Below are 19079 nucleotides of genomic sequence, written 5' to 3' on the forward strand. Positions count from 1 at the left end.
TAAACGAAGCAAGGGATGAATGGAAGAAGGACGAAGAAGTATGGCCACTTATTCAAAAGTTGCAAAAGATCCCAATTCAAGTAATATTGCCAGAAATTGAAGAGGAAGGAAAAATCATATTGGAACCTGGAGCAGTCACAGAAACAAGAACCCGACAGCTACGAAATCGATCAATTTCAGAGTATCTCATCAAGTGGAAGAACTTACCCGCTGAATATTCCACATGGGAGGACAAGAATTTTATACAAAAGCATCAAGAACTACTCAAGCGTTGAGGACAACGCTTTTTGAAGGAGAGGGGCATGTTAGGCCCCTATACTACTAGTGTAACCCCTTATTGTTATTAGTATAACCCACTTATTATATTGATGTACCCATGTAGTGCCCATATTGTTACTATTGTGCCCCATAGAAGCCCACTATTGTTATTATTGTGCCCTTACATTATTATTGTTATGTCAGCTCTGATTATGTTATAACCCCTTAGACTCCTATATATAGAAAGGAGGTCTTTTCATTTGTATCACCCAAGAATTGTTCATTTATGTAATGTAAAGGAGGTTGCCCCCTCGAAGAGGCTGAATTCTAAGGCGTTGATCTATCTTTTCTATCTTTTTCTTGAGCTGGTTTCATAACAATCAGAGAGAAGACACTAATCAAATCTCAAAAGCTGACTCACCTCCCTTGCAGACATCTATATATGGATCCCTCATCCCAGAGATCCAGAGGCTGGACTTTCGTATCTTGTAAGGAAGTGCTGTTGGTTTCTTGGTGCAATATCATAGTGTTGGGTGATCTAAGCTTTTCATAAGGTGAAGAAGGGCTTTCTTACTGAGAGGATGATGTTGGGTCAGAACAATTGGTTGTAATTCTCTTTGCTCTTTCTTGATTATCAATAAAGCAATTCAAGTTTTCCTCCACATTCTTGTATGATTGATGACTTATGCATTTGTGTGGTCAATGTACATCTGATCCTATATTGTTTATGATAATAGATCTATGTTCTTGGATAGTGTTATGCTGATTTGATTCTACAGGTACTCTTTGAAGCTGGGTAGACAAGGAAGCGAGTGGCAAAGACCTACCAGAAGAGAGAGGAATCGAGAAGGAACCAAGCGCAAGACAGAGGTTGGTCTCCTTATTCTTCTCTTATCTATTTCTCATAAAGGAAAACGAAAGTAGTTTTTAGTGTGTTTGTTTCTAAGGTAGCTACCAGCCTTAGTGGGATTAGCATCTCTGCATAGACACTATTCCCGATAACAAAATGGCGACTCCACTGGGGATCGAACCCAGAATATCTGGTTTCGCAGTCAATCTTCGGGTTTTGTTTATGAATTAAACGATTGATTTACACGCTTTCTAATTGCCCTCACGGTGGCTCTAGTAACCTCCTTATATCTACCCTTGTGATTGATTTACTGATTACCACTTGCTCGGCCTAAATCCCTGAACTGAACTGCAAATTGTGACCCGGAACCCAATCAAAGTCTCGTCCCTGGTCCAACGCACTGTCTGTTCTGTGAACTTCAAATGCATCTCACTTCCCGAGTGTAGTAGGTGCGTTTCATTTCAGTTTCACTGTGTTACAGGTGCGCTGATCAGACAAGGCCTTGTTCCTAAATTTTGGTTTCTGTGTTCACTCTTTTCAGCCCTATTCAGGAGTTTTGCTGCCTGTAGTCGGTACACCTTTGTTTGAAAACCATTTCCTTTCTATTATTCCGCCTCCATTATGCAAAGAACTGTAAATGTTTTTATGTATTTTTGAGTCATTTTCAGTTCTCCTTTACAAAGAAGTAGCGTAATTGTACTGTCGTTTCTTGATTTGAAAGTGTCGCAAGTGTCGTTTTCAGTCATAGAAGAGAATCTCATTGTTCTTGATAGTTGATTACCCTGTTACTCTTGTATTTTATTTGAGTTAGTAGTTTTCCAAGTGTCGAAAGCAAGTTTTCAATTCCAAATAACAAAGTGTCGTCATTGTCCTCGTTTTGTTTTGAAAAGAAACTTGTTAGTAATTGTCGCTTTGGAAAATAATTCAGATTTGCACTTAGCTTTGTTTTTATCATTCACACATTAAGAAGGCTAAAAACAAATACATGCATGTGCATTTGCATTTAGAATGTTAGTTGGTTTGATTTAGGAAAGTGCATATAGTGTGTTCTCTATGCTCTTTGTTGAAAGAACGTCATCTCTCTTTCCTTAGTAGCTAGGATTTTCATTGCAGAAAGAAGATTAAACGACTGTTTATCATCTTAGATTGCATTTTAGGAATTGTACATCTACATCACGCAGTGAACCTGAAAGGAAAATTTCTTAAGCAAGATCAACCATAAAATAAATTTAATGAATCTAAAAATGCTTTGGAACCTAACGCACAACATCTAGAAGTCTAGGCTAGAGACGTATTCCAGCGTCGTAAGGCCTGGTAACTGTTGTTTTCACTGTTGGTTGGGTGATTCCTCCACTTTGAGATGATAAGTGCCAGTACGGACTTGTGCTCCCACGTACCGTTGAGTATATTTTGGGAGACCACAATAGGCTATATCCTTTATCCATACGAAGCCGTGTCTACCTCCCTATCAATCGCAATGCACTGAATACAACATTCAGGAAGATTGATTGCCGTACCGTAAAAAGTATTCTGCAGTTTTGCGATTGGTTTGGTAATCCCTCTGTCTAGATTTCCAGAGCAGTCCCTTTCGTTCCTTTTCAGACTCCTTAATGGAAAAGGTCCATCTGAGCACTTGTCACTTCAGGATCATTAAAAATCGAAGGCGACTAGAGTCATCTTTTGTTTTTTCTCGACTCTTAAAAATTTAAAAAACAAGTTGTGTCAAAGCGTCTAAAATTTATTTTAATCGGAATAACATCACTGTTCCCTCATTGGTCTTAGAATTTAGTCTCCCTTCATCGCAAGTTCTTATAGAATCGCTAGGAAATCTTTTGGATAGATTAGATATGTCTGAACAACCGTCGACATCCAGGACTGTGTCATCTGACGCAGTAGCAGCAGAGCCTCCTGCTGCTACTCCAATGATGTTCGTCGGTATACCATCTATCTCGGCAAGTTATCAACAACAAGTCGGAGTCCAATCAGGGACTGTTTCGACGACATGGTCAGTTCCTATTTCTTCATCCGGATTATCATCTGGTATTTCTTATGTTGAAACTCAAAAAATTGATCCAATGTGTCTTCAAAGGCCAATCTACGCTTTAAGTACTGGATTGCCACCATATGGAGGGCTGTATGCCTTTTCATTATTCCCTCCCGGAGAACAACCATATGAGAGTTTACAACAAAGCTCAGGTCAAACTGGAATTACATCCAGCGGTTGGGTACCAATACTGCCTCAACAACCAAGGGTTGTATATTTAATGCAACCAGTCCAACCTGTGTCGAATATTCCTACTATACCTGCTATGGTGACTGTGTCGCAAGTACAAGCGCTACCTGTTGTATGTCAACCCCAAGTTTCTCAGGTTGCAATACAACAGCCTCTTGTCTCAACGACTCAATCACAACCTCAGGTTAGTGCCTCCTTATCTGGAGTGACTCAGGCTCAAACAAGTACTATGACTCCTCATCTTGGTCAATCATCCAGTATTGGGCAACAGCAAATGGTCCAACAACCATGGCTAATTCAATCTCAACAACTGCCATTCCAGCAATCATATCAAGGACCTGAGCAACAAGTCTTTGTAAGTAATGGGCAACTGCATTTCCAAAGCGGTTATCAACAACCATATTATAATGGTTATGCCCATCAACCTTATCAAAGTTACCAGCATCAAATACATTATGCTGGTATGCAAAGACCCACTGCTCAGGCGATTCCATCTTATCCTGGGTATGCTTCGCCTAACCTGAATCAACAGTTGCCCTTTGTTGCAACTCTAGAATTACCAGATCTAAACCGGCTGATGAATGATCCAATTACTTATGCCCCTTGGTGGCTGGCAATTCCACATAAACTTCCATCAGATATTCCTAAATTTAATGGAAATCCGGGTGAAGACCCGTCGAATCATGTGATGACCTTTCATCTATGGTGTTCATCTAACACTCTAAATGATGATTCGATTAGGCTTCGCCTTTTTTAGCGAACGTTAACTGGTCCAGCAGCAAAATGGTATATTGAATTGCCTAGAGCTTCATTCGATAACTTCAGCACCCTAGCCACAACCTTTTTAACCCATTTTCAGTTACCAATAAGGTATGAAACAGGAACAGAGCTTCTTACCAATTTCAAACAGACAACGGCCACTCACATATCTGATCATATTCATGAGTGGCGATGTCGTCACAGAATGGTAAAAACATATGTTCCTGATCAACTGCTAGCTGAATGGTTTATTAAGTCATTATTACCTTCTATCACAGAGGATGTGGCAAAGGGAGGAGTCGTCACTGAAGAGCAAGTTATTGCTCGTGCACAATATCTAGACTTGATCTATACTCAGTATGGCATGCTCTATGATAAAATACCTGATGCTCCTAGACCGGAATTTTCCGTTCCTCCCCCTCCTAAATCAAATAAAGACTCTCATGCCGGTGATGGCGTGATAGGTACGACAAGCACGAAATCGACAAAGGCTACATCTAAGAAAGCCCGTAAGATTTCTGATCAAAATGAAAATGAAGAACTTCTCGCCTTAGAGGTAAATGCCGTGTCAACCGACAAGGGAAAACAACTGAAGCAACCAGGGGGCAAGAAGAAAAAGAAAGGGAGAAAAAATAAGCAGGATGAGTCATCTCCTGAAAAACCTTCTGCAAACCCTTCTGGGCAAAGGAAACCCCCTGCGGGGTGTCAGATATGCGATGAGGATCATCAGACGAGAGATTGTCCTCATAAACCTGAAGTTAAGAAACTCTTTAAGAGTTCAAAAACCTCAGCAGTATTGACTGATCTGTTTCCAAACCTGGGAACCAAACAAGTTGCTAATCAAAATTCTTCTCGATCCCAAGTGCTTATGTTGTCTATCTCAAAGCAGGAAAATGATGCTTTGACAAGGAATAAAGATTACGGGAATCCACAGTTGTCGAATAACAAGGCTAATGAACAACCTAGTAGTTCGACAACAACTTTGACCGAAGTTGTGCCACCCATCATTCCTGAACCAATGATAAAGTCACCAAAGGGAGTAGTACACAAATCGACATTTAATCCTCGTGCAAAGGTAGCACAAAATTATAATATAGTAGAGGACCTGGCCCAATCGCCGTCCGCTATGTCGACACTTGAGGTACCGCAAAATTGCCTCTCCCAAAAGCAGGATCTATTATCAGTAATAGGTGGGATTGACCCAACGGATTCCAATCTTGTATCCTTTAATCACAAAGGATATGACCCTCAATTACCAGCTCAACTAGCTTTCCTTATTCAAGTGAAAGCCCTCAACAAAACTGTTCATTGAACAATTATTGATGAGGGGGCATCTACATGTATTATGTCGATGAGTTGCTGGAAAAATTTAGGCTCACCACCCTTGTCACGATCATCAACAATGTTAAAAGCATTTGATGGATGATCATACACTCCATACGGGATTTTAAGTAACTTGCAAGTTGAAATAGGGGGCAAAACAGTAGAAATTGATGTTGAAGTAATCGACGGAAACCTCGATTACAACATCCTACTGGGAAGGCCCTGGATATATGCCATGGCCGCAGTTGTGTCGACCTACTTCAGGAAGATTGCATTTCCCTTTCAAGGAGGAATTACAATCTTCGACCAAAAAACATTTCTCCCCAACAGTTCACAAGTTACGGGAAGCATTCCAATGATCCATGGAAGCAATCATTCGCTTCAAAATATTGGAGTAGGTCTCCTAAAAGACCCTGCCTTAATGGGTACTTTTTCCCTACCACCTCCAAGTAATCTGGCGGAAGTGGCCACAGTGGAAACCTGCAATATGAAATCTTCTATATCTAATGGATTCGGAAGATTCCTAAACATTTTGTCAGCATGGATCATCACCATTTTAGAAATATTGTAGCAATCAATTTTCTTGGCCTGGGGGGCAAACCCAAATCAACACTAATCTAGTGTTTGGATAGATAGGTCTAAGGAATATGGCACCCCTTCAGATCCTTGGTTGCATGTACATTCTACAGAAGGAGGAATCATTCAATCAATGATGATAGGAGGGGCACCATGGGAAGATTACCACCATCACTCCCATCTTCGGGATTACCACGAAGATTATTCTAGCAACCTTAATCATCCTTCAGTTTTTGATTTTCTATCAAATACTGTAAATATGGTGGATTTCGAGGATGGTTCTTATCTCGTGTCAACCTCGTTAAAAAATGAAACAAGGAGTCATGAGGATAGTTCTTTTACTGTGTCAACCTCATTAAAAAATGAAACAAATCCCTTTCCAAATCTCAAAGGTAAACCTTCATTCCAACCACCGAGTTGAATGCAATGAAGGTTGGGGGGCATGCACCTTGATTTGCGTTATTATGCTGGGGGCATGCAAAGTTATCACGAGCAGTGTTACTGCAGGGTTCAATCTCATTAAAAAATAAACCCGCCTCGAGCAGTTTTAACGCGGAATTCAAGCTCGTTAAAAAATAAACATAAGCAATGAGAAAGTGTTTCCCCCAGCGTTTAAGCTCATTAAAAAATGAACCAATATCCGGTAAATAGCCATCGTGAATGTAGTACTTTAGCCTTTGAAGCCTTGGTCGTGTTCTCGTCATCACCTCCACTCTGTATTGGCTGATCATTCACCTCCATTTGATTGTTTACCCCTTTTGAGGAACAGTTGCGAAGAGTGATCTTGTTAGCCATCCTTGTGACACTGCCGTGATTGGAAAATTCCAAACCTTACTTGGAATCAGCTGCTACCCGAGTCTATCACTCGTTCCTCAAAAAACGAGTCTCCTTTAAGCTCTTTTCAACTGACTCATAAAATATGAAAAGATTGTCGAGCCATTGGCCTCTCCAGCTCGTTAAAGTGACCGGAAGAGCTATCCCTCCTTTAGATTTTAATCTTTTTGGACCTGAGGGATTATTACACAAAATGATCGAGCGCTTGTCTTGTTCGGCTCATTAAAAGTACCGAAAATTCATCCCTTTTGTATTATTTTATACTTTTTCGAACTTAAGGGATTAGATGACGAAAAAGGATTTTTGAAGTTTCCTTTACGTCCCTTTTCAGACTCTCTAAAATTGAAAAGGACCGAGTTATCTTTGTCGTTAAACTCGTTAAAACCTAATAGCGACAAAGTTGTCCATAACAGACAAGAACAAGTTTCACTATCGCTAGGCTCGTTAAAACATAGTGGTGGGTTTTCCCGAAGGGCAAATTATAGAACAAGAATATGTTATCCTCCTCAAGCTTGAAAAAAATAAAGAGGTACTGGTCAGCAATGACTGGGGAAAAATTGGGAAGAAAACTTGAAGAAACTTTGTTGGTAGCAAGTCGCTCTTGAACATGACACTTTCACTCCACATCCGAGTCGGGTTGGGTTGTTCCATTCACTGGTCACATCACCATGGTTCCATAACACCATCCACATTTGGGGTTAATGCTACCAATCCATCATGTCAGTGTCGCCGATATGTTCAAGAGAAGTTGCTCAGAGAATTCACCTGTGTCTCACCCACTATAATACGTTTTCGCTCCATTCTTTCATGACCGCCACCCTAAACCGTATATCACCAGATCGTTTTCACCTCCATTAAAATCATTTGCTCCGTTCCGTGTCATTGATGTGGGATTCACTAAGGCCCTCCTATGACGGATCGCTTCTTTTCGACATCAGCTCATTATCCAAGAAGTCGATCTAGGAACAACCCTTTCAGTACTTTGAAGCTTGCATGCCTCAATGGCAAGTTTCTCACTTCCGGCGACCGGTTTACATCAATGGCCTTCGACCGAAAGATTTTGTGTGGTGTTCGACGCCAAGTCCCTTATTCACACCACGTGAATTGTACTACAGTACCTTGAGGATCATTATCATTATCGGTGATTCCTCTCGCGCCTATTAACAACTTACATCATTGGCTGGTAATCAGGCGATGTCTTTCCATGTTCGACTCCAGAACATCTCTCACATGGATCAACTTGTACTTTGAGTGAAGATCGAACGAGATTGAAGACCCCGGATCTAGTTTCATCCATTCGGGCTGCGATATATATTCAGGAAAATAAAGACATCGAATGTACATCATTGCTGCACAGATAATCATCCAATCTAAGGGATGATGGCTCTACCAGAATCATCAGTCTACACTCAGACGATTGTCTGTCCTATGTACATGAAAATGAATTGATAAAGCTGAGCATGGGAATGCCCGCCTCAGCTAGATCATGAAAATAATATGAAGATAATGTATTGTATTGTATCTTATTACAGGTCACCTTCCAGCGCGAAAAAACTTTGGATCCTCATGATAAAGCATTTCACCCGACATCAAAAGATTAACGACCTCATGCTTCAGGGGGCAACTGTTATAGACATTTTTGGGCACTGCAACCCCAAGCATAAATGTCCATAAACCAACGGCTCCTAGGTCCCTAAAGGTGTTGTTCCAACCCCTAAAAGAACAAGGTCAACTGATTACAGCATCTCCCAAAAGTTCTCCATGAAAAACTACTCAGAACTGGTCAAAACTGGACCATTTCACCTGCTCCATAGGCAAAGTGCGTTGCATCCCACCTGAATACACACAATAGGTGCGATGCATGTCAAAAACCCCTTCTATGCGGTGTGATGGGTGAGAATGGACAAATGGCAGGGTCAATCCGCAAGGTGGAGGAGCATGGAATCTTCCAGAAACCTCTCCTGTGACACTTGCCTCTCTGAATTCGACTAGGGATGAGTAAGAGATCATCAATCTCCAAGTGGAATCAAGAACTATCAGAGAGAAGACACTAATCAAATCTCAAAAGCTGACTCACCTCCCTTGCAGACATCTATATATGGATCCCTCATCCCAGAGATCCAGAGGCTGGAATTTTGTATCTTGTAAGGAAGTGCTGTTGGTTTCTTGGTGCAATATCATAGTGTTGGGTGATCTAAGCTTTTCATGAGGTGAAGAAGGGCTTTCTTGCTGAGAGGATGATGCTGGGTCAGAACAATTGGTTGTAATCCTCTTTTCTCTTTCTTGATTATCAATAAAGCTATTCAAGTTTTCCTCCACATTCTTGTATGATTGATGATTTATGCATTTGTGTGGTCAATGTACATCTGATCCTATATTGTTTATGATAATAGATCTATGTTCTCGGATAGTGTTATGCTACTTTGATTCTACAGGTACTCTTTGAAGCTGGGTAGACAGGGAAGCGAGTGGCAAAGACCTACCAGAAGAGAGAGGAATCGAGCAAGGAACCAAGCGCAAGACAGAGGTTGGTCTCCTTATTCTTCTCTTATCTATTTCTCATAAAGGAAAATGAAAGTAGTTTTTAGTGTGTTTGTTTCTAAGGTAGCTACCAGCCTTAGTGGGATTAGCAGCTCTGCATAGAAACTATTCCCGATAACAATAGGAGACCCTAACAAAGCTACAAGAGACTAAGAAACTTGAGAAAAGGGCAGAAGAGCAGACCAAGGGGAAGGATGAAACAACAGAGATTCAAGAACCTAACCCCCAGCCTAGTTTGGGCTCTTATTACAATCTCCTTGAGGGGGGAAAATCATCCCACAGAAGTTTGTAGTCCCACTTTTCTTTGAGCTGGAGAAAGAAAGAGTAGGGAGCCATAGATGGATACAAATGGCCAGGTCCAAAGGGGTGGAAGACATTGGCCACATGGAGAGCAAGCTTAGAGAAATGGGTTAGGAATTGAGCACTATAAGACATATAGAAGCAATTAGAAGATCTCACTTGGAAGCAAAGAATGAAATGTTAAGAAAACAGCTACAAGAAAGGGAAACCCAATTAGCATGCATGGCTAGCTGGTCTATGGAGGCACTACAGTGCAGACAACCAGCCAAATCATATGGAGTATACCTCAAAGACCAGTGGCTACAGTTCTAGATCAAGACCTTGGCACAGAGAGGCACCATGCCTTTTCAAGATTATAGACAGTTCATGGACCTATGTGACCACAGTTCAGCAGAAGACAAGGCAAAGTTGGTAGAGTTTTATTTGCGTAACATCGCCCTCACTAATATGAACCTATGGGACCCAAATGATAGGTTAGGGGACTTGCAGCTGATGGCCATGGCATCATGGATGAGTCATGAGGAGAAAAGGGCAACAGAAATCAAGAAGTTGATGGCAAAAGAAAAAAATGAGCCCCTAATGATTAGAGCAGAGCCATTAGACCCTATGGCTCTCATTAGCACACACTAGCTACTTGAAAATGATCCTCAAAGGGCCCCTAAGTACATCAATGATCAGGCCCAGGCTATTGCACATTTTGAGGACATGGAAAGATTACTTGAAGATGACTGCATTCTTGCCTGCATGAGGAGGTGGAAAACAATGCCACAGCTTGCAGATCAAGGAGCATCACTCCCCAACCACGATGAAAGGAGCATTGAGGAGAGTGCCACTGTACAAGCACTCTATGCAGAGTTTGAGGGCCAATTGGATTGGCCTCAAACTAAGTCCCCCACTGCTGCTAGGACTGCTAGAGGGCAGAAAAGAGGAAGAAGAAAAACAACAGTGGGAAGAAGTGGACAGAAAGGCAGGATTCCATGATAAAGAAGAGGATCTCACATCAAAAACATGGAATGTCAGGGAGGCCATCAGGGCCATCAAAGATGAAGAGATGGACTATTTGCTTAGAGGATGAACAACACATTCAGTAGGGGGGTGATGATGAGCCCTAGAAATGGGTAATTATATGGGCTCATTTTGCCTCCTAACTTAGCTTAATCCACCATTCTCATTATAGAAATGGGTAATTATATGGGTTCATTTTTCCTCCTAACTTAGCTTAATCCACCATTCTCATTAGTTTATTGCATTTTTTTTAATTATATTTATGCTAATAGAGTGAGTTGGGCTAGTCATTATGCCATGAAGTCTAATGTGTGATTTATGCAGATTTTTGGTCAATTTTGAGACAAAGTCAAAGGTTTAATGAGCATTTGGCAGCCAATATTTGAGGAAAACAAGGGAGAGGATTTATAGAGGGGTGTCCCCCTCATTAATGACTCCCTACTTCGAATCCTCCTTCAGAAAACTTGGAGCACAAGCAACCACATCAATTCATCAAAGAGGCAGTCGAGCAAGTGAAGAATAATTGCTGTCTATCTCAAGTCTTGGGAGCCAAGCCTCCTTGATTTTAGGAGAGTTGTTGGGGGCTCCATCTGTATAAATAGAAAGGATTAGGGCCTTAGTAAATTGTTGGATTTTAGTCAAATTTTTGCACTTTTGGTGCAGCTCTTGCTCAGCTCATTTCGAGCTTACTTTGGTGAACAGTTTTATGTAATGTGACTATTATTTTGATAATGAAGATGAAATATTTTCTGAGCCAGCCCTGAGTTCTTCCAGAGGGCTGAAGCTCTTGGGTTAGGGCCCAACCCAAGCTGCCCAACACCTCTTGCTTTGTATTCATATGTTTTGTTTTAGTTCATGAACTAGTTACTATTAGATAGATTTTCTTTTCCCTTGGTTAGAACAGGTTGGTTTTGGTGATTTACATAGCTGTTTCCATTTCAGTTTGCTGAAGTAGGTTAAATAGTGATAGGAAAAGATACAAAAAGGCCATCAATAGAGCCTTGACCTCTTTTCCTCCCTTTGGGACTATGAGCTGAGGTCAAGACACTCTTGCTGCCACAAAAACATAGTTTTGCTTCCTCCATGCAATTTCTAGTGTTGCAGTTTGATTTAGAGGTTAATGTTTCACTTCAGATCCATTTTTCCATACTCATTTCTGTTTCTGCAATAAATATCTTTCCATTCTTTCCTTTCCATATATCATTGTTCAGCATTTTATTTTCCTAGATCAGAATTTAGGTTAACATGAGATATAGTTATGTTTTTTTGGTGCAGCTAGTTCTTTTCTTGCTCAGTTTCAATGTTTGATTTGTAGCTCTCTTACAGTACATATCTACTCATAATAATCCAATAAATCAGCCATCACCATCTCTTTTGCTACATGTTTCACAGGTCATTCACAGCCCTTCACAAATCTGCCCTAATTTCTGCACTTTTCTCATAAACTTTCCTCTCGTCTTTTGAACAAATCCAACCATCATTTTCTTTCCTAATCATCCTTGATGAACTTCAGACACCTTAACACATCCCTCTAGTCTTCAACTACCCTTTCCCACCATTTTTCCACCTTTAAAACCTCTAAAACAACCCTCGGCATCCTCCTGTAGATCCTCCTGTAGATCCCCTGCAGCCTCCTGTAGAATTTCCTGTAGGTGACTTTTTGAAGTCCGATTGTAGGGAAAGCCTCTAGAAGGTTGCCAAAGGCCTCCTAGGACCCCTCCACACCTTCCTACACCTATGAAAATTCCAAAGTCGCCCTCCATCGCCACCTAATCGCTGCCACATCCACAAATAGATAAATTACATGCATGACAATTTCACATAAAATACATAAAAATCCAAAAAGATGTTTTTTTTTCTCATTTCTTTCTAGAAATAGCTTGAATAGATGTAGGTTACTTCCTCAGTAGGTAATGGCATTCATTTCATAGGTTTTCATCTCTCTTTCTGCAAAAATAGGGTTAGTTGGTAAATTAGGGTTTGCTAGGTTTTGCTTTACATTCTAGTCTTCTTTCTCTTTATACAAGTAGAATAGCTTATGTAGAGTAAGCTTTCCCTTCTTTCACCACATTTAAAGCTCCTTCTAGAATCCATAGAAGTTGGCTTGAGCTCCTAGTGATCTTGTGCCAGCTGACCAATTGACAGCCTGCAGTAAGAACTAGTACTTGTGCATATAGCACCGTCGCTTCCAAGTTTGTTATGAACTACTAGGTTGATAAAAGTAAAGTAGGAAGTCCCAGAAGTTGTAGCATTATTGTTGCAATACTAGTGCTCACCAATGGTGGGGCATGCATAAAGAAAATATAGGAGATTGGAAGGAGTATCACCAATTGATGAGGCTCAGGTTTAATCATGCAAACACAAGGCTCGTAGAGAAGTATAATGGTAAGGATTATCCCTATGAACATTTGTCTCATTGAGCTCTAACATGGGGCGAAGAACCTCAACTAGAATGGGTACACATATTTGTCCACACTTTGGATGAGATATCGATGAATTGGTATCTCGAAATGGAGTTTTGCCATGGCACTGCTCACTGGTAGGATCTAAAGGAAAGTTTCCTATTGATATTTATCTTAAAATATTATTTTCAGTGTATCGATGATGCCCTTCAAGAAACCACAACAAGAGTTTTCTGGACACCAAATGAGCCAATGACTTGGGTACAGCCTAATCGGAATTCACAATTGCAACATGTAATAGAATCCTATAACATGACCGCAGAAGAGGGCGAGGAAGATACATGCAACATTAACATCCCTAAATCAGAAGGGCAACGTGAGGTTGCGGGACTAGAAGTTGTGATACCTGACATAACATATCCTGTTAAGACGAAGCAAGTCAATACAGTCTCAGAGGCGAAGTCCAAATTCGCGTGCATCGAAGATTATTGGGTTGTGGATACAGTAGGTAAGGTCATTGAATTATTGCATGAGTACCAAGAGTTGTTTCTGATGCATTTCATTGAGTTAAAAGGCATCGTAGGCAATCTAGGTGTAATGAGGATCACTTTGAAGATAGATGTGAAACCTGTAAAACACCGACCATACAGGCTAAACCCAAAATACAAATAGAAGGTGAAGAAGGAGCTTGAGAAGATGGTCACAGATACAATAATTGAACCTGTGGAAGAATCTGGATGAGTGAGCCTGCTAGCAGTGTAGGAGAAAAATACTAAGGGAGACATAAGGATTTGTGTCAATTTAAGAAATTTGAACGATGCATGTGTACACAATCCATTCCAAACACCATTCACTGATGAAGTTTTGGATAATGTGGGAGGATATGAGGCATACTCCTTTACAGATGGTTTTTTAGGGTACCATCACATTAAGATCACACCGAAAGATAGGAGTAAGACCACTTTTTCTACTTAATGGGGATCGTTTCAATACACAGTCGTGTCGTTTGGATTGAAGAATGCACCTGTGATATTCTCGAAAATTTTCATCGCAACATTAAAATAATTCATCCAAAAATTCGGGAGGTTTATTTTGATCACTGGACAGACTTTTAATTGTTAAAGAAGCATGTTTCAAACCTACGCTTGATGTTGGATACCTGCAGGAAATATCAAATCTCGCTAAACCTTAAAAAGTTTTTTTTTGTGTACCATATGGAATATCACTGGGACATGTTTTTTTCAAGTAGGGGCTGATGTTGGACCCTGCAAAAATTATTTTTATTATCAGTCTGGATCCACCAAAGAATGTGAAGCAGTTATGCGTGACTCTAGGGCATATTGGTTATTATTAGAAGTTCATAAAGGCCTAAGCGCAGATCACTGCGCCGATGGAAAAATTGGTGAAGAAAGATATCACCTTTTCTTGGGACGATGAATGTCAAAAGAGCCTCGACATATTAAAGGAAAAAATGGTCACTACACCAATCCTAGTGTTTCCAGATTGGAAGAAGGAGTTCCACGTTCATGTAGATGTGTTGTTCATAGCTTTGGGTGTTGTCTTAACACAGCGAGGAGAAGGGAATCTTGATTAACCGATCTTATTTTCGAGTCAAAAATTATCTAAGGAAGAAAGAAATTATTCTACAATGGAATGAGAAGGCCTGGCTATGGTGTACACGCTGCAGAAATTCAGTCATTACTTACTAGGCACACACTTCAAGATGTTTACGGACCATTCTGTGTTGAAATACTTGGTGAACAATCCTGTGTTGGGGGGGGGGGGGGAGATGTGCAGGTGTTTATTGCTCTTCCAAGAGTAAGATTTTGAATTAATATTCAAGCTAGCATGATTGAACGCTGGGTTGGATCATCTATCCAGAATTGAGATCGATGAAGAACCAACGAACATTGAAGAAGAATTGCCCGATACTCAGCTCTTTGTAGTAAGTTTTGTTGATGATCATTTCTTCGATATCGTTTACTTTTTGTCTACCAGAGTAGCCCCTGTGGAGTATATGAATCAACAAAATAAAGAACTTGTAGTCATAGTTATGGATTTTTCTCTGATTGTCAGACATTTGCATAAAATGGGCCCCTATGAGATATTGTACAAATATGTCCTTGAGCACAAAAGACATAATATTTTGGCAGAATCACATGGTGGAGTTGCAGGAGGACACTATGTAGGAAAACCACTGTGTAGAAGATTTAATAGCGAGACTATGGTGGTCCACGGTGCACAAGGATTCCAAAGAATATTGTAGTTCTTGCGATGTCTGCCAGAGGAATGAAATACCATCAAGAAGGGACAAATTGTCGTTGAATCCAAAATTCACCTTGCACGCTTTTGATAAGTGGGCGATTGAATTTGTTGGGCCGATCAATCCGTCGGGAAAGAAGACTGGTGCGTGATACATTATTACTGCGATGGATTATCTGACCAGGTGGGCTGAAGCACAACCAATAAAGGATTGCAACACAGACATTGTTGTGCAATTCATATTTGAATATATCTTGTCGATATTTGGGTGTCCAAAGATCCTGATGAGCGACCAAGGATCACACTTCCTACACAACACTATTGAAGCATTGACGAAGGAATTTCAATTACATCATCAAAAGAGCATGCCTTATCATCCTCAGGAAAATGGCACAATTGAGGCTTTCAACAAAATTTTACAAAGCTCTATGACTAATGTATGAAATGTCAATGTAAATGATTGGGATGTGTGCATACCAGCAGTTTTATGGGCATACAGTACTACCTACAAGAAGTTGATGAGACAAAATCCATTTAGATTGGTTTATGGACAAGAAATTGAAATGCCTATATAATACATAGTACTGAGTCTTAGAATTACCGCAGTCACGGATATGGTAGGCAATGGCATTATGGAGGAGAGATTGGAAAAACTGCTTGCACTTGAAGAAGATCTCTTTATTGCAGGACTTCACCAACAAGTGTAGAAAGCCAAGGAAAATGCCTGGCACAACAGCCATATTAAGAAGAAAATTTTCAAGAATGGAGACTTGGCTCTGTTATATGATAGCAAGTTCACAAGGTCCCTAGGAAAATTCAAAATGCATTGGTTAGGACCATACATTGTCAAGGATATCTCAAATGGTGGTGTAGTTCAACTCGCAAAGCTGAATGGAGAATTCTTCCCTGGGCGAGTAAATGGTAGTAGGTCGATAATCTACAGGGACAATTCCATCCCTTGGACCACACAATGACTATATTGACAAAGAAATTATTAGTGCTATAGGCAGTTGGAAGGAAGCACAAGACTTTAAACTACTTTGTCAAAGCAGGACTTCATCGAGGAGGAAGTGTTGTGCTGTATTAAGGAGAATGGTGTCGCTGGAGAAAGTTTTGATGAAGAAGGAGTAACCACATTGCAAGGAAGGGTCTGACGCAGATCACCCAGAATATGACCCTTGAGGTTGCTACAGTTGATTTGACAAGGAAATTTTTGTTACAAGGAATGGGAGGAATGCATTTAATGGGCATATCTAGGAAAATTTGCCGCCAAATTGGCATTTATGAGGTTGATTTGAAGGAGATCATGGAGTTTAAAATTCAAAAAGGTTATAAATATCGAAACCTGCTGCATATTTGAACACTTTTCTCACTGAGATTTTGACTAGTGAATCTTCACTTAAGTGTGAGTCGAGTGTTCTATTTTATGAACTGGGAGGAGATTGAAGAAGAATTTCTTAGATGAGGGCTACGATTCCTCATGACTGCTACACTGCTAGTGCCTGTCACCGGGCCAAGGTCCCCCAGGAAGAAAATTGTTGGCACAAGCACATATAAGAAGAAGTCACCACAACAACCTCCAGTTCGACAATCGCCAAGAAAAATCACTAAGTATCAGAGAACTAAGGAGACGCTAGACAAGCAGAAGTAGGCAATGGAGCCCCGAGATTCAGATGTGGAAGAAATGGCCGACGGAACAGAAGTTGCAGATGAGGCTGCAATTGGCAACTCCACGAGACGTTCGGGAACAACGTGAAGCAGATATCAAGGCTTCTATGGAAAATATAGCTACTACATTCAAGGACTGTAGCTAGATCTTCAAAGACACTATGGAGATATGGGCCTCGTTGTAGGAGGACCCAAATGCATAGAAGATATAGGCATAGATCCACGACAAGATGCAGCAGTTTGATGAAATCAAAGTGACGACATAGACCATAGTCCCTGCTCAATAGTTTTCCTGTCTTCAAGAGGGAATTTTTTTGTAGGGACGAATCGATGAGTTGCGGTGCAAGAAGCAGACCATTTCAAAACATATGCAACCATGGGCTGATGAACCCATTTTTCTCAAACAGACAGTCGAGAACAACCTGAAGACCTTAAGGCAGATGCGAAGAACCATCGATCTGGTGACAACAAGGCCAATAACAAAAAAGGTGGTAGAAGAAGTAATATAGGCACCATGCAGTGCGCAGAGACACTTCAAACTTTGAAGGATGCATATAGCGGTCTCAAAGTGAAGATTCAGGACATACCAAGTGGGTGACTAGGGACGAGTCAGATCTTTTTGTTGGGGGCCTCTTGGGTAGGGTCCTGCTACGTCAAAGTTTTGTAAAGAGCCTGTATTTTGAGGAGTGGAGCATGATTTGTGTAGTGTTTTAGGAGTCATAGGGGCTTTAGGGTGGGTCAAAGCCCCTTATTTTGTAAAAGGATGGGATCAATTTGTATGTTTGGAGCTCGAACCATGGTTCGCAGACCATGGTATTGTAAGAAAAAATGATATATAAAGGGTTGTCTTAGTAAGTCATATGCAATGAATCAATGAATCAATAATGATGGATATATTTTGATGTTTTGGGTCTGTAATATCTTTCTGTGTTAGAACGAAGGGGAAGTCTCCAACAACTATGTGCGCGGAGACCATGATAAGTGTGCACTTGTGTGTGCAGGCCCCTTCAATTGTGTGTGCAGGGTAAGAAGGACTGTAATTGTGAAGATTTGAAGATAATAAAGAAGATTTTGAAGGTAGATCTCTGTAGTTACATTTTGTACTTTACTTTATGCAATTATTGTTTACTTTTGTGTTGCACAGTAAAAGATAATGTATGAATGTTGTTACAATTAGTTACAGTTAAGGTCGATTGACTTATGCACAGTAGATAGAGTTTTAGATATGCAAAGTAGTATTTTTGTATGAATAAATCGGATTTGATATAATATTAAGGTCGCATAGTGCAGTACTAGATCTGTAGGTGAGTCAGACTAAGTCAATATCCACACTCCATATCCTCCTGGATGTAGAAATATGGTTCCAACATCCTCCAATATTGCCTCGGGTGAGACTGCAGTCTACGCGAGCAGATCCCTGCCGAAAGGGTTAGTGATAAAATGGTTTTGTTAGTTAGCACAACTAACTCTGAACCTGGGTTTGAGCCCCTCAAGAAAACACCCAGTGGGCCCTTTTTTCTCCTAATTCTTTCTGCATAATTAATTTTTTAAATCTTTTATACAAAAATATTACCTTGGTTTTATATTTTAGCAGATAAAATCTAAATCTTTTACTACCTTAAAGATATAAAAGGCTTGTTTTTCAATTGTTGGGTAATTAGCTCATCTCCCTTTGTTAGGTCCCCATAATACTAGTGTATATTCCATATTGTTATTGTTGTGCCCATGTTAGCTCCCTATAATACTAGTGTAGCCACGATATTGTTATTGTTGTGCCCCACAGAAGTCCACCAATGTTATTATTGAGCAACTACATTATTATTGTTATGTAGGCCATAATTATATTTTGATCCTTTAAACTCCAATTTAGACCAAGAGGGTCTTGTCATTTGAATCATCCAAGAATTATTCATTTATGTGATGTAAGAGGAGGTTTCCCCCTCGAAGAGGCTTATTTCCAAGTAGTTAATATATATTTTCTTATGTTTTGTAATTTGGTTACATATGATTTCACATAAGAGCTTTGGATCTTAGGTTGTCACTGCTTCAAACAGGTCATCTTGGAATT

This window comes from Pinus tabuliformis, chromosome 4_2 (assembly GCF_031772625.1).
Source record: "Pinus tabuliformis cultivar Carrire ecotype Pingquan chromosome 4_2, CPIR1, whole genome shotgun sequence".
Classification (NCBI taxonomy): Eukaryota; Viridiplantae; Streptophyta; class Pinopsida; order Pinales; family Pinaceae; genus Pinus; species Pinus tabuliformis.